The sequence below is a fragment of the Tyto alba genome, unplaced genomic scaffold, assembly GCF_018691265.1.
Source record: "Tyto alba isolate M040663 unplaced genomic scaffold, T.alba_DEE_v4.0 Super-Scaffold_44, whole genome shotgun sequence".
Lineage (NCBI taxonomy): Eukaryota > Metazoa > Chordata > Aves > Strigiformes > Tytonidae > Tyto > Tyto alba.
Genome location: NW_024881320.1, coordinates 4,452,356 through 4,467,958, shown reverse-complemented (window position 1 = coordinate 4,467,958; position 15,603 = coordinate 4,452,356).

Sequence of the window (15,603 nt, the reverse complement as noted above, 5' to 3'; positions counted from 1 at the left end):
GAAGGAAACAAACATAGGTAGTTGCTTCTGAGAGCTTCCCCCAGGAGATACCTGGTCTCCTTGCAGCATCCTCAGATGTGGCTTTGCCAAGTCACTACAAGGGCTAGTAGCTTATTCCTGTCTCCTGCTAGTGCTGTGTCAGTCCTCCACTGTGCAAACAACTGGAATGCTATGCAGCTCCCTCAAGTCATGGCTGCACCCGCCTTGGCCCTGTTACCCTCACCAGAAAAACAGTCCCTTCTAGCAGTGACTCGGAACAAACTGTCTAGCAGGAAATGGGAATGAAAGCCACAAAATCTCCTTTTCTGGGGTCAGGAGTGCCTGTTCTTGGAGATAAATCAAAGGAAGCAAATTTCCTTTGAATATCCTGGGCTTGACATAAAGCCTGCATCTCCCAGACAAGACAATAGACTTTGCAACTGCAGTAAAGAAGGATGATCTTTGAAGAACATGCATAGGGTTATATGCAAATTTTGCTTCTCATATTTGACTGCAGTTTGTATAGTTTGTGCCACAATCAAGGCAACAAAATAACTGAATGCTGTATTACAGAATGAGCAAAGGATCTGAAGCACAGAGAAATCATCATAAAGATTTCTGCTGACTCTGCTGGCCTTTGAGTAGGGCACTACATGCAGAGTATTCGATTACCTGTGGAGTCCAGTCAGCATTTGCTGATATTGTTACATACTTGAGTCAAAACACATCTCCTTGCTTTACTGCCTGGGAGAAGGACCTGCCCGTTATCCTGTGAAATTTTCTCTGCTTGTCTGTCAGGGCTGCTGTGCTGTAATCTTGGAGGATAATCAACAGCGAAACCATTCATAAATCACAGCTAACAGAAAAGACGCCGATAGGGTCTTAAATTTCAAGCCTGCGAAGCCATCATTTCAACAATGACAGTCAAAGGGGAGATTAAGAATTCTTTTACATGGAAAAGTTTTTTTTGGAAAAGCAACCCTCTCTTTGGTTGCCTGTAAATACAGTCATGTGGATTTGATTTTTACATGGCCCTTCTGCCTGCTTGCAGGGAACGCTCTGCAACCCCAATGGGCCTGTTCTCACACTGAACTGGCGTGTGGAGAGACTGCGGCGGGATTTGAATAAGGCATCAAAAACTAAGAACTAAAGCTTTGCCCGGTGCTAGCAGAGGCCAAGTGGGCTGCCTGTTTGGGAGGCAGTGGCAGGACGTTCCAGAGAACCAGACCCCTCTTGGCGCAAGTCCACCTTGTCTCTGGGTCCAGCTGCAGAATAGGAATAAGACCAGTGCCTTGTTTTATGGTGCAAGTAAAGCATTTAGAGATTATCTGTACTTGCACCTCATGGTTTTTAAGGCTGTAAGGGTATTGTGAAGTCTGTTGCCAAAAAGTGAATGCAGGGCTGGATTAACACCTCACCTGGAGGGTAGGTGATCTCTCTCTGATCCAAATGGTGTCTTGTCTTGCTTTGTTCATTTGGACTAAGCACTACACTAGGAAGAAAGGAGAGACAGTGTCTCTGTGTAGTTGTGTCTTCAGACTGAGAAAAGGGAGTCCCAGACAGGCTCCAGACTCATGCTCATGGCTGTCCCCAAACAGCCCAACTGGAAGTGGACTCTGCCTATTCAATGCAACTCTGGAATAACAAACATTTATAGCATGGTTTCCTGCTAACACTAACAAGTTCTATTTGAATAATTACTCAGAGTCAGGTCTGACTGTAGCTGCCTCCATTTCCATCCACAGGGCAGAGTAGAAGAGCTAATAATGTCACTACTGCTCAAAGATTAATTCACTTGCTCAGATCTAACCATGTTCAGAATCACTGGTGGACAGCTACAGCTCGCTTAGCACTGCAGGTCTAGTGGTTAGGCTTCCAAGGGTGCATAGCACTGATGCCACTGTGGTAACAGGTAACTTGAACCACAAAGAGCTTGAAAACTAGAGGGATGTAACTTCTGATCTGTAGAGGATTTAGTGACAACCCTGCCTGGTGCGTTCTCACTTTCTAATAATTGCATTTGTTTAGAACTGCCTTATTGAGTTAGACACAGCAGATTAGTTAACTCAGTTAAGCTACCTGAGGTTGTGGAGCCTGAAGGAGCCTTTTTTTTTTTTTTTGACTGAAGAAAAAAAGATTAAAATCGAATCCTCCTTCATGGAAGAATTTCCATGCAAAGGAAGCATCACCCCTTACTATAAGAAAATATAACTCATAAAGCCTGATGATGAAATCCTACAAAGGAGCAGAGTTGAAGGAATGAAAGCCTGAAGAAGATGCAATGGGAGCAGAAGAAACACCACGTGCAGGAATACTATCTGCTATGATATCTAATATGCTTTCCTTCAGTTACTCTTCATTGACAGTGGAAACAAGGTGGCTCTCTGCTGGTACATTTACTCTCCCTGATTTCTAGACATACACTGTGTTTCCTACTTCTTTTTTTCTAACCTGATTAGTTTTGTGACAAGCAAGGGAAAGTATCACAGTGGGAAGGACACTTCTGTTCTAAGCGTGGTTAAAGACAAACAGGATCACACCAAAAACTACTCTGAAGAATTAAAAAATCTTTCCAAAAAATAAGTGTTTCACAGTTTAAGGTTTTCTGGAGTTTTTAAAAAATGGAAGAATCGTGGATAACAGCGAGGATAACTCTCCCCAAGAAAAAAGCTAAACATTTTCTTCAGATTTTTTTTTTTTAAGTGATCATTTAGAATGCAGGACCAGAGGAAGGGTATAAAACCTCACTGAGCAGTTTACAGATTAAATTCTTGGCTCAACAAATAGGTGTCATCATAAGGACTCTCAAAGTTCATATTCTTGGCTAGCCTGTTGTGATAGTGTTGTACCTCTTTGATTTATGACACATATTGCCTCCTCTAATGTCTAACAGTCAATGGCACATTTCTTCTGCAGGTATCCACCCCATTTACCACATTTATAAAACTTAGAAAGACAACCACAGCTCTCAAATTGCCTGTTGAGATGTGGCATGTTGAAAACAGGGCATGACACAGTAACATGTGATGGACAATGAGGGAGATGGCTTTACTGTCTCTTAGCTCTATTTCCTACAGCTCTAAATCAGGTATGACATTAAAGAAATTATTTGTGCACCATATGGTGACCTGAGGATTGGAAGGCCATCTTCTTCCAAGAGCAGTAGCTGTCAACCTGTCATATGTGGAAGGAAACCAAGAAAATCAATTTTAGCCAGCTTAAATTTACTGTACAGGAGCTGCATCACTGCTGAGAGTCCACAAATGGGGGAAAAAAAAAAAAAAGTCAGAACTCACTGTCCTATGGACCCTTTCAAGTTAAAAGTCTTTGATTCCCATGTCTAAGTTAATATCCCACTAAAAACTAGTTGCTTCGTGATCTCAGCATCTCTCATAATGAAAGAATGGGAGCTGAGAATTGAGCCTTCTTGAAGGATATCAGTCCATAGATGCTGGAACTCAGTAAATTCGTTGTTAGGGGTCATTTTGCTGAAAAGTTTCCTTTTTGTTTATCCTTATCAGCAGGCTCTTAGCAGATCCCTCACCCAAAGCACTCCCCCACGGCTATCCAAGAATAACCCTGTATCACTAGGAATCTACGCAGCCTTTTTTGATTTCTGTAATAATCAAAGACAGAGAGAGACTGACCTCTCTGTATGTGGTGCTCAGAGGGACTGACCTAGGTACCTCCCATCATTGTCTGATGGTGCTGTATCCAGCTGCTTAACAGATCAGTCTTAAACAATACTCCCAGGCATGTCATTTAAGCTTGGGCTAGGCTGGTCAGTCAAAGCTCTCTGCATTTACTGACCTGCCATCAAGGTCTGAACATCAGTGGACAGCCAGGTGTGGTCACCTGTCCCCTGACAGCTGAGATGAGGCCACTGGAGTCATCAGCTAAATTGCCTTGAATTGATGACCTGCAGATTTAAAGCACTACAACCCAGTCCCCATTATGCACACAGCTCCCATTTCCTTTTGTATTTCTTTAATAGAAAAATAACAGGAAAAGCAATTACTGGCCATATGAAATGTAAGTTCATGCAGTATTTCCTATAAGACTTCAAGCAACTCCTTGTTAAAGCAGATAAGTTAATCTATTTTTTGGTTCAGGTCACAGTAGGTTTTCAGCTTTAAATCACCATGGCACAGTAACTAATGGCATTTGCCATATAAATGATGTTGAAAAAACAAGGAATATAGGCAATTATTAGGCATATGTTTCCGGTAAAAACAACCCATGTAAAGACAGTGTCAGTGAAAAGGATGATTGATGAGCTGGATTTTGCTCCCTTGTGTTTTCTTGCCCACTTTCTCTACAATGTAGTGTTAACTGTCACAAAATTATTGTAGTGAAATCTGCTAGTGGACTTTTCAGCATGAGGAACTCTGGCCCCGTCAGGAGGGGCTCAGCAGGGCTTTTTACCCATGGAGGCTAAAACTGCAGAGCAAGAGGAGCATGGTCCCTTCAGGCATTCAACTTTCAGACAGACCAAGGTAAGAGCTTTACCAGAGTTGGTTTTTTTCCACTTTGAATTCTTGGTAAAATGCTCTATGTCCCGTCTTGACTCAGAGCTCATTAAAGTCAATGCAAAGACTCTTGTTGAATTTAATGAGCAGTGGTTTGAACCCTAAAGCTATTACATGATCAAAACTCACACCAAACTGTAAATATGGAGGTGTTTTCTTTGCACTGCAGATATAATATTTGGCTACAAGGCAGGGATGCTTGGGATTGTTTTCTGTATAGTCTCTGTGCCTCCTTCAGATGCCCAGTAGTTTTACTGGATTTTTTATAATTATAATTTTGTTTATTAGGTTTAATAAATTGGCCAGATTCAATCTCAATGTAAACCAAGAGCAACTGAAAGCTACTGAAGTCAGTGAGTGAAATTTGGCTTCTCTTACAATATGTATAGTTTTGTTCAGCTGTTGGCCGCTGGTGTGAGAGAGCTTGTTCTCATGGTACATCTGGTCCACCCACATGCTGTGGCACCATGAGAAAAGTTCTAACATTGAACCTGCAATACAGATTTTGCAGTGGACAGGGCAAGTCCATAAAGCAATGGAAAGTAAAGAAAAACAATATACAATAGAAAAAAATGTGCAATACACACAGAGATATTTTATTTCAAGCCTGTGCAGAAAAAGAAAAAAAAAAAGTCAGGGACAAAACCACAGCTTGGAGCTCAGAGCTTCTCACTGAGTGGTATCGTTCTGAACAGCTTTTGGAAAGGTGTGTCACTTGTTCTCTAGACTGCCACAACACCCTGGGATGCTGTAAAAATAGGTGGCAGTGCCTGACTGACAGGCAGGAGACGTGTGACCCTAAATTATGATGTTTTCCTTTTCATGATGAAATGAATGCTGCCTTAGACAGAGGCTGAAATACATCTGTTTGCGGTGGGAGTGCCATTTTAGGCCCATTTCTTTTGAAACTGGGGTTGGAATTGCCAGGGATCAGCAGAGCTATGGGCTCACAAAGAGGGCACTGTCTTTGAGGAATCTTTACATAAGCCCTGCACAACCGAGGCAACAGGAGTTTGCACAGCTGCTGCTGGAAGCAAACATGTACTTTTAGCTGACCTGGGCTGATGACTTTGGGCGTTAAATCTGACGCTTTCCAGATGTACAGACCTCTCCTACCACAGTCCCCAAACATTCAGTCCCCAGGTAAAAAAGGAAAATAATAATAATAATAATAGCAATAATAAAAGGGCACTGTAAATACCACACTGTAGTGTATATTCCAGAGTTGACATTTACAGATCACACGGTCCAATTTGAAGGTAAGCGATATTATTCTCTCCTAAAAGCTGTGTTTTGAACACATGTGATTCCAAGCTAATTAGTGCTGCATCTACCTTCTGTCTCATCTCTGATCAAGCACCTTCTTCAGAAGAGGTGGCTAAATGCCTAGAGCTCTTATTCACCAATTCCCAGCAGGTAATATCTGTCTGTGAGCATCAGATCCCCAAGGAATATCCCTCAATCCATGGTGGGGCCCAGGAGCATTCACAGAACAAAGGCATCCTGCCATATAGCTATCAAATTAAGTTCTGTGCTCCATGGAAAAACAGGACCTTGCACATCAATGGACAGACTTACTGGTGAGGGTAAGATGGGATGGGATGCTTGTGAACTAAGTGACAGGGAAGGGGCTAGCTGCTCCCCCACACCGTGTCCTGACTCCATCTGTGCTGCTGCCGGTTACGGGCTGTGCTGTGGAAGTCACTGGTGACTGCACAGCAGGCTCTGGGATGACATTGTTCACTTGATTCTCAGAAGGAAATGGAGCCTCATCCTTGCTCCAGACTCAGCATAAATTGTTTTCCTCCCTAGACTGGTTATTTTTAACAATAATTCCCTCCCTCATGCTTCCCTGCAGCCCTTGGATGTTGAGATGTTCTTGGGGAAGGTGATGGAAGGGTGTGGGGTGCCTGAAGAGGATCATTTATTTTATTCCATTTTATTTCAGTGTGGTATTTATAAAGGCTCCAAAATTGGCAGCGAGAGAAAGGCAAATACTCTTCTGAACTGGAGACCGCCCCAACACAGACAGCTGCAGCCCAGCCTCTCCTCATTCTCCCTGCCAGTTCTCTCAAGCATGACCTGGTTTGAGGACCACCTTCAATGAGATCAAAAGGTGATTTTCCCAGTGCTTGCTCCACATGCCACTTTACTTTCACACTGCCTGTCAACCGGGTGGCGAGTATGTGAGACAGGAATGAATTCTGGCCTCCCTTAGTTGAACTGTGAATACCTCCAGGGAAGACAATGGTGTAATGAAGGTCAAATTAGATCTGAGAGATCCTGCAAAGCCTTAGAGATGTGTTCCTGCCCTGGTGAGCTGGGGCATCAAGGGAAGTGGTTACTCAATACTATTTCTCATCAGCTGGCAATTCTTTAATCTCTCCAGCCTGGGGGATTGCCTGTTATCCTGGGAAAGGATCCTGGAAATGCAAGGCAGACAGCTGCTGAGAGAGGGTGGTCATTTCTGCAGGGCCTATCAGCTACAGAGCAGTAAGCTTCTCACTTCTCCTTTCTTCCTCACCTTTCTTGCTTTCTTAGTAATTGCAGTGCTGTGAAAGGGAGGTTTGCTCCCTTGAAACTTTTGTTTCTCTCTGGCTGTGGAGAAACACTGATGTTTCCAAATTTTTCATGGAATAAAATTTCAAAACATCTTGGTTTGCAGAGGGAAGTGAGTTTTACTCTGACATTTTTTGATCAAAAGTAGATGTTTTGGCATGCTCCAAATTGACATGCTTCACTTCAGTTTGTTCAATTAACTCAAAAATCTTTGCTTTAACTCTGTTCTACCCTGAACATTAGCCTTGAATTGTATTTCCTCCTGGCAGCTCTCATCCAGGAACTTAATACCCATATTTTTCATGGGACAGTGCGTAGCTGCTATCATGTCTCGCAGACCTCAGAGTCCACTCTGCATCACGGCAGATGTAGTCCTCTAGGAAAGAGCCTGCAGGAAAGATGAGACATCTAAACCACAGTCCCAGTGAGGCAGTGTACTTATAGGGAAATGAGGTTTTAATGGTTTATTGAACACATTTAAACCAAAACACAGTTTTCTGATTTTGTTCCAACTGGCCCTGAAGAAAATACTGCTTCTTGACTTTTCTTAATTGGAAAAAAAAAAAAAAAAAGTGTATTTTTATTTCTTTATTCTGAAAGGAAAGAGGGTTCAAAATCAGGATGTTTTTCTCCCTGAAAATTTCAATTTTGTGCAAGCTGCCTCTTTACTGGGCAGCCTTCCCAAAGGGAATCCCCAGCCAGCCCCAGTGCTAATATCAGTGCACAGTCTTTGGAGCTGATCCAAAGGTCATTCACGCCATTAGACATTTTTATCGGGGACTTGAATAAACTTTGGACCAGGCTCCTTTGGCAGGAGCATACACAGTCTGGAAACCTAAAAATAAATCCTGATTTGGAGCCATCCACAGCTTTTCAGCAGCCATGATGGTACATAGGTATGAGCTTGTTAGAGAGAAAGTGATGAGGTGATTTGACCACCTTTATGGCCAGAGTATCTTTAGTTGTTTGTTGAAATAAACAAAGGGGAAGATGGCATTCGACAAGCTCAATGTTAAGAGCTCTTGATGAAGAATTTCCCTATGATGCATCAACCCCAGAAGGTTCAGATGGAAGATGTCATCTCAAGATATGATCTGGTTTTCCCTTCAAGAAGTTTTGCAGCAGTACTAGCTCCTGTAATATGTAACACTGTCATCCTCAGTCCTAAGCAATGGGGAGGTCCATCCATGATGCAGTTTGTCTGCAACAGTAGTTTCGGGGGCCAGCAAAAAGTGCTGTCCCAGAAGAGGAGAAGAACTGGTCAAAGCACAAAATCTGCACTTTTCCTTATTTGTATCCTGTCCATGTTCTGAGAGGTTCACAGGAATCAAGAGTGAGAAGAAAACCCTTGGTCACAATGAATCATTATCCTCTCGTTCACCCTGCCTGTTGCTATGCACCGTGAAGGGATTGCTCTGCAAATGCTGACAGCGAATCTCATGCTGTAATGACCATGCCTAAACCCTTTCACCTGGAGCTTGCTCCAACTCTCTGCAATGACCTGAGTCAGATCTATATGCAGAAAAAGCAAGGCTTTTCCAGCATCTCAATTTTATTTCTACTGCCACAAGTGTTTAATTGTATCTGTTACTGCTAGCTGGCTGATGAATCACTGGTTGAACACAAGTAACTGGTCACTTGCTCTTGCTGAGGTTGTATGAGTGGCCACGTTTTCTGCATCATTGTTTATATTCAAAATTAACAAAATTCTCATTTGCACGATATATATTTAATACTCTAGATGTAGTGGAAGTAGTCAAATTTATGCTGATTTTCATGGTCTAGTGCATCTTAGACTCAACTGGTAAACTGGGTGTGCAGAAAATTACAGGGATTTTAGCTTTATGGACCCTTCCCAGGGTGAGTAAGTCTCTATGGGGTTGCTCTTCTGAAAAAGGCAATTGCAATGGAGAAAGCGTGCTTGGCATATGAGATCTGGGAGGATACAGTGAAGATTAGGTGGTTGTACCATGTCAGGATATGAAGGCAGAGGAAGACAGACAAGGTGATGAAGAGAGACGGAGAAAGTTAGAGGTTCTGGGTCACGTGGCAGTGAACTTGCTTATGCCAACAGACTGTGCTGGATGCCAGTCTTAATTCCCACAGTGCTAGTGACAGCATCCTGCTGGAGCAGTGTTGCTGGCTGTGGTCCACTGGGCAGTCCACCCAAAGGGCTCCATCTTCAGCTGGTTGTTCCATTTCCTTCCTACACATCTTTTTCCATCCGAGTACCAGATATTTTATTTTCTATCCCCAACAGGAAAGAGTTTGCCTTATCCATGAGGTTTATAGCAGCCACTCTTTTCTGTGTGCCCATCATCAACTGGTTGCCGCGATTGTCCTGGTTCTCAAGACAGCTCTCACAGTTGCAGCAGTCTCTGTTTAAGGGTGTTAAGTTGTGGCAGTAATAATGCTGGCCCTGGTGAGAATACAAATGTGTAGTTTGTTGATCCTGGACTGCAAAGCAGTACTACTGCCTGGCAACTTCACCGCAAGAGCTGGCAGGCAGACCTATTTCCAGCACACTTCTCTGAAAGGAGAAAGGGTGTTTTCAAATTTCTTCTTTCCCTCCCTCTCCTCCAAGTTAGAGCCTGCCAGGAAGCTTTGGAGAGAAGCTCTGGTGCTTGTCTGTGCCTCCCAAGTGGAGTATGATGGCTGGGCTCTTTCTCCAGGACTTGGACACCCAGAAAACTTTGCTGGGTCTCAGCAGTAGGTGAGGGATCAATGTAGGTTGAAGGTGAACCAGCCCCACAGCACCTGGGGTGGAGAAGGAGAAGAAATGGGGTCCTGCCAGTGTATGTTTTTGAGGGATTCCTCCTGTCAGAAGCGAGGGTCACTTCTAATCATCCACTAGACAAACAGGTTCATTCTAAAAGTAGGAGCCAGGGTGTCAGATGCTCATGTTGTCATGCATTGCAGGGAACATCACACACTTGTACCCTATCACTGAAGAATTGAAGCACACGCCAAATGTGCTTGGCTGAATCAGGACTTCTGCTCAGTTGTCCTGTGGCTTACTGTGAATTACCACTGCTGAAGGGCATCACGGACACACTCGGAGATGGCAGCACGTCACACCTCCACTCTGCATTGTCAAGGGATGTGAAGTAACTCCTGCAGGTACCTCAAAATGGAAAGCTGCAGATCTCTGCCTTTTACCACTGGTATTTCCTGAACCTACAGTGTTCAACCCAGGTCCTCTAAATCAGGGACAGGTTACATGCAGTTATTCTAAGGCTGTATTTTGCATCTGCCTCAGTGGGACTGTCCTATCTGACGGGGGGGGAAGAAGCTGTGGAGAAATGGGGCTTATGAGACATGTCTGTCACTGGCAGTTTGCCACCATCCCCTCTACAAGGATACCTGCAAACCGTTTTTGGAAGCAGCATATTGTCCTAAGCACAATCATGTGTTCAGTGCATAGAGCAGTTAAATGTGTGTGTTAGGGGCCAACTTTTCACTGAAGCCTGTTCCCATTTCAGTCTATCTCCTGAATGTTCAGAGGCCTGAAGTAAATATGAGTGAAAATGTGCCAGGGGGCTTCACCAGGGTTATTCACCAGCAGAACAACTATGCCAGCAAATTAGAAAACAAGCACCACCTGATCTGTTCTTGCCCAAGGGCGACATTAATTTATGCATCCTGTTTGCTCTGTCTAACATGGGTACACATATGTTACCCTGTCCAACCAGCTACAAAAATTCTGCGGACCTTTTGTGGCCCCTGGGAGGCCTGGCACTAGCTTCTCTCAGGATGTAAGTGAAACATTTATATCCATGGGTCTCAGCGTGAATCAGAGACTGCTCCATGGTGGAGCTTTCTGATTTAGGTCAGTTTAGAATGGAGCAAATGCAGAGCACAGAACAGCCATCATGCAGATGTTCCTGCATTTCTTTGCAATGTTTAAATTATTTGGGTAAGTCTGGGGAGCAACTGCATCATTCATATTGAGGGAATAATGTGGAGGGGATGCTCCCATGGCTACCTGGCATGTAATCCACAGCACACCAGTCATAACGGACGGCACAAAGGAAAGGAGATCATTGACCTTGTCCCTTCTTCCTCCTCTCCACCATGGCAGATCTCTTTCTGCCTTTGGGGCAGGGAAACCCTTGTAATTGTTTCCCTGTTGAGTCTGGCATTCTGTATATTGTATATTCTTTCCCTAATGATACTGCACAGTTCTCCCACCTCCTAAACCAAACCTCCTGTGGACTTGATCTCTTGTTTCTCCCCACTGCAGATCCAAGCGAGGAAGGCAGCTAAACCTATGGTGCAGTTCTTCCCACCCATTTTCTGAGCCAACAGTAATCAGCTACACAACGGTCTCACTTTGGTCAGAGCAACAACAGCTGCTGTCGTGACCATTTTTGCCTGGATGCCTCAGGGTATGTTGTCACTGTAGATGACAAGTATGCTGGTCGTAGCATGTTTAGCTACATGCTACATAGCTGATTTAGCTAGCCCAGAGGACATTAGCTGTGGAGGCCTGGCATCCCAGCAGCTAATATGAAGAAGTAACAAAGCCTGGAGGGCTGTGTTGGTGACCTAGACTGCTATCTTGGTGTCTTTGCATAAAGCAGTCCCACAATTGTTTAACCCTGCAGGTCTCCGTAAGGGAGCAAAGCACTGATCTACTGTAGTTAAGGAGATGCTGCTTCCTATCTGCCCAGGGGTTGTTTTTCAAGTGCACCCTCATGGTTGATGAATTTTCAGCAGTTTCTTCATTAATTTACCCTTTATAGCAATAACATCTCCAACCTGCTTCTAGAGAGTCTTTGACAGCTTGCAGTATCAGATTTACCTGTCAGTGCTCTCATGAAGATGGAAAAGCCTCTGGGTGCAAAGGGGCTGAGGGGGTTTCACTCATAGCGACAGCATGGCTTTGGTTTGGAACTGGGTTGGGATGTCAGTTTGCCTGACTGTCAGAATTTGCATCTAGGAACACATCGCCTGCCCCCAAGGTACAGCCACCTCAGGGTGAAAGACAGCAGCTGTTTCATCACTCACATAAATAGTGACAGAAGAATATAACGTACAGCTGACACTTCAGAGGGGGATCTGTGTTGGCAAAAGTTAATTGCCCTGTTTGAAAATGGTCTAGAGAGAGAGGTTAATGCCTGGGGATTATACAGGCACAACCTTGATTTTCCATCTGCTTTGATGTCTCAATTAGCAGAACTCAAAGCAAGGGCAACAGGGAGCAACTTCTTGGCTGTTTCCAGCTTTGGGGGGGGGGGGCGGGGGGGGGAAGGTTTATTTATTAGAATAGGCAGGTCACAATTTAACTGAGAGATTGTTAAAGGAATTCAGAGCCTGTGGGATTTATGACAAGGTGATGAAAGAGGAACTCTGATAGTTACCCAATAAGCTTCTTTTTCCAAGAACATAAAGTTAAAAAAAAAAAAATTTAAAATGAGGATTTTTTTTTTTTATGAATGGGTTCTTGTGGTGTGCAGGCTGCTAACACTATCAACATTGTTTCTGGGGAACTCCAGGCATCTAATCAATCTTCATTCTGTAGGAAAATGTTCCAAATTATACGAAAACCACATGGCTTCTCCTGTTTGTAGGGAAAAACCTGACCTGACCCCATCTGTGCTCCAGAATGGCTGAGTCCCAATCTTAGGACTAATTCCAGCAAGATCTGTGATCCATTTTCATTGTCCTAGCACTCAGAAGAAGGCACTTTGTGTAGGGATGCAGCTTTCCTTAGGAAAAGAGGGACTTGTTCCAGGGAACATGTGGAGGGAAATATGGGGCTGGGATCATTGCAATGCACGTCCAGGCCATTCCCAGGCTGTTCGTGTCCTTTAGCATGTCGAGGTCAGGGCAGATGCATTCCTGATCATCACCCGGTGTAGCGAAAGCACCATTTGCCTCACATCAGCCACATCCATTTACTCCATCCTCTGAGAGTTGTGTCCTCTTATTTGGTGGGGGCAGGGTTTAGAGTTCATTGGGTCAGAACAGTATCAGCCACTGTTCATAAGACACCTCTTGGCTGCCTCCAAGACCAGGTTCGTTGCCCATCAAGACTGTGAACCAGAAGCACAGCTGTGGGACAGCTGGAGGCTACCCTTGAGCATACTGCAATACCCGAGCAAGCCCAGACCATGCAACGTTAGCAGGCTCTCCTGTGCACCCTCTGGCCTGCTCAGGCAGGCAGTTTGCTGCCTGGAAAGCCTTGCTATGGGAAGGAGGCAGACAGATCAGCCTGGAGGCTGTATCCAAGGCCATTCCTCAACCCCCTGTTTAACAGCAGGGGACAACATTGGAAGGGTTTGTGGGGGGCGAATTAGGGTCATTCTGGTATTTTCCAGATAGCTCCAGTTGCAAAAGGGGCCAATGAAATGAGTTGTCCAACATCAGCCATCAGGGTAGAGCCACAACTTTCGAAGGCCAGCAGTACAGTCCTGCCTTTCTAATTACCTGCTTGAGCTTGTTTTCTCTGGAGACTCCTTGCTGCCAGAGTCATCCCCACAGGTTCCATTCCTCTGTCAGGTGCTGGCGTGCTGTCTGCTCCTGCTCAAACACTGGCCTGTGGGAGGCAGGCCCTTGCTGGTTGCTTCCACAGAGCGTGTTAAAATCCCTCTTTAAATTTCAGAGGGGTTGGGAGCAGTCATCTTCATACAACATCTCTTCCAACACTTCTAGAGCAATTGCTTTAATTTGGCCTTTATACACAGACACAGACATGGTGGGTGTAAAATAAATATTTGTTATATGTATATATATAAAAATGCAAGTTCACAAGGCAAAGGCAAATTTTCCTTTGAAGAAAAAGGACTTCTGCTGAAAACATGTTATCCTTTGAAGACTAGTAGCCTGTCTCATAAATTACCCTGCTGTTTCCTCAAGATCTTGTGCAGAAGTGTGGTACATACTGGTCACTAGTTTCAAAGCCCAGTTCAAACCAAAGCAAACTGTAACAAGTCATCTCTGGAAAGCAGTTGAACTGTGAATAGCTCTGGAGATCAAAAGAAAAAAGCTACAGACAAGACAAATGAGTAGGCTATTTAGAAACAGTCTGCAGTGACAGGGCTTGCATCCAGTGTTCAAACTCCAGCAAACATAGGGGAGGATTTTAGGTTCCAGATTTTGTCTTATGAGAAAGGAGAGCAGTGTGTAAATAAAATTAAAGGCACCATGATGTAGCAGAGCACTAGACCATGATCCCTCAGGTGGCTGGACCAGATGGGTCACTGGAAATTCTCTGTGCCTCATTTTTTTTCCAGTTGTATAATAGAAGACATACTACTCTTTGCAGCACGCTTTAGCAATGAACAGAATTAATTCACTTTCTCTCGTTAGTGAATGGATACAACTTGCCAGAGTTGAAACTAGGTGAGTCAGTCTTTAGATCTGTGGTGGCTTATCTAAATGCAATAGAGCACCTGCATCCTAATTTTCCCTGGCCCTCCTCTTCATACGAGAGGGTGTGCTGGGACACACAAGCAGGGCCACTTCAAACAAGCTGGAGATCAAGGTGGTAGCACCGTTTGACTTCTACGCTTCCTGTGTTATAGCAGAATGAGGAAGTGCCCAGCGAGTCAGTAAACACACATCTAAGAACAACAAGACCAGAGCTAACTACTTTTGACTGCTGACGCAGCCCCATGTAGATCCAGAATGCGATTTTTGATCCAAACAGTAATGTCAGTACAGATTAATTAAGATCTCACTTGCAACATTGTCATCAGCAGCAATAAATCAATCCTGGACACTCGGTAGTAACCTTAAAAATAATTCACTTTTTCAAAGCAAGGACAAGTTACATGAAGCTTGTTTTTGTACCTGATGCATGTAATTGCTCAGTAATTTGCAGGGACATATACAAGAAGTTATAAACTGTTGCATGGCATAATGGAACAAAAGCACATCTGCTGGAATGACAGGCACCAATAAGACTTACCAAGAAAAGAGCTGCAAAACTGTATGATAGGCCCATAACATGCTTCCATAAGGGAAAGCCTTGTTTTGAGCCCATGCGTATTCAAACAGTATCTGTTTCACTCTGTAATTAGCTGGCTTAATCACAACACCTGGCTATCTTGCATAAACAATGCAAATCCTCGTGCACTTCTGTAGCTGTGTAAGAAAGTAATCCCTGACCACTCTTAAAGGCACATTCCCATACTGCCAGATCAAACTGATCTGGATAGAGGTTCACTTCTCTTTGCATAAATGCATAATTTCTGAAGTGTCTGTTAAACAATCCATAGAAAAGGTCAGAAAAGACCATTATATCATCATCTAGTCTAAACCCCTGCTGACACTGACACAGAAATTCATCCATGTGCCCAGCAGTAAGGTACACTGCAGTGTTTTCTGTATATGTAGTGGTATGTGCAGGTAGTGAACAGCAAAATCCAAGTTCACTTGCAAATGATGCTTTGATGAGAAAGTTCATGGTATCTTTCTATCACTGCTGTCTCTTGGGTTTCGGGGTCAGTAAAGGCTACACCTGCAGGGTGGTCTGTAACTTGGAAGGAAAGATAAACACTTTTCCATTGAGCTTTCTAACACATTGGCT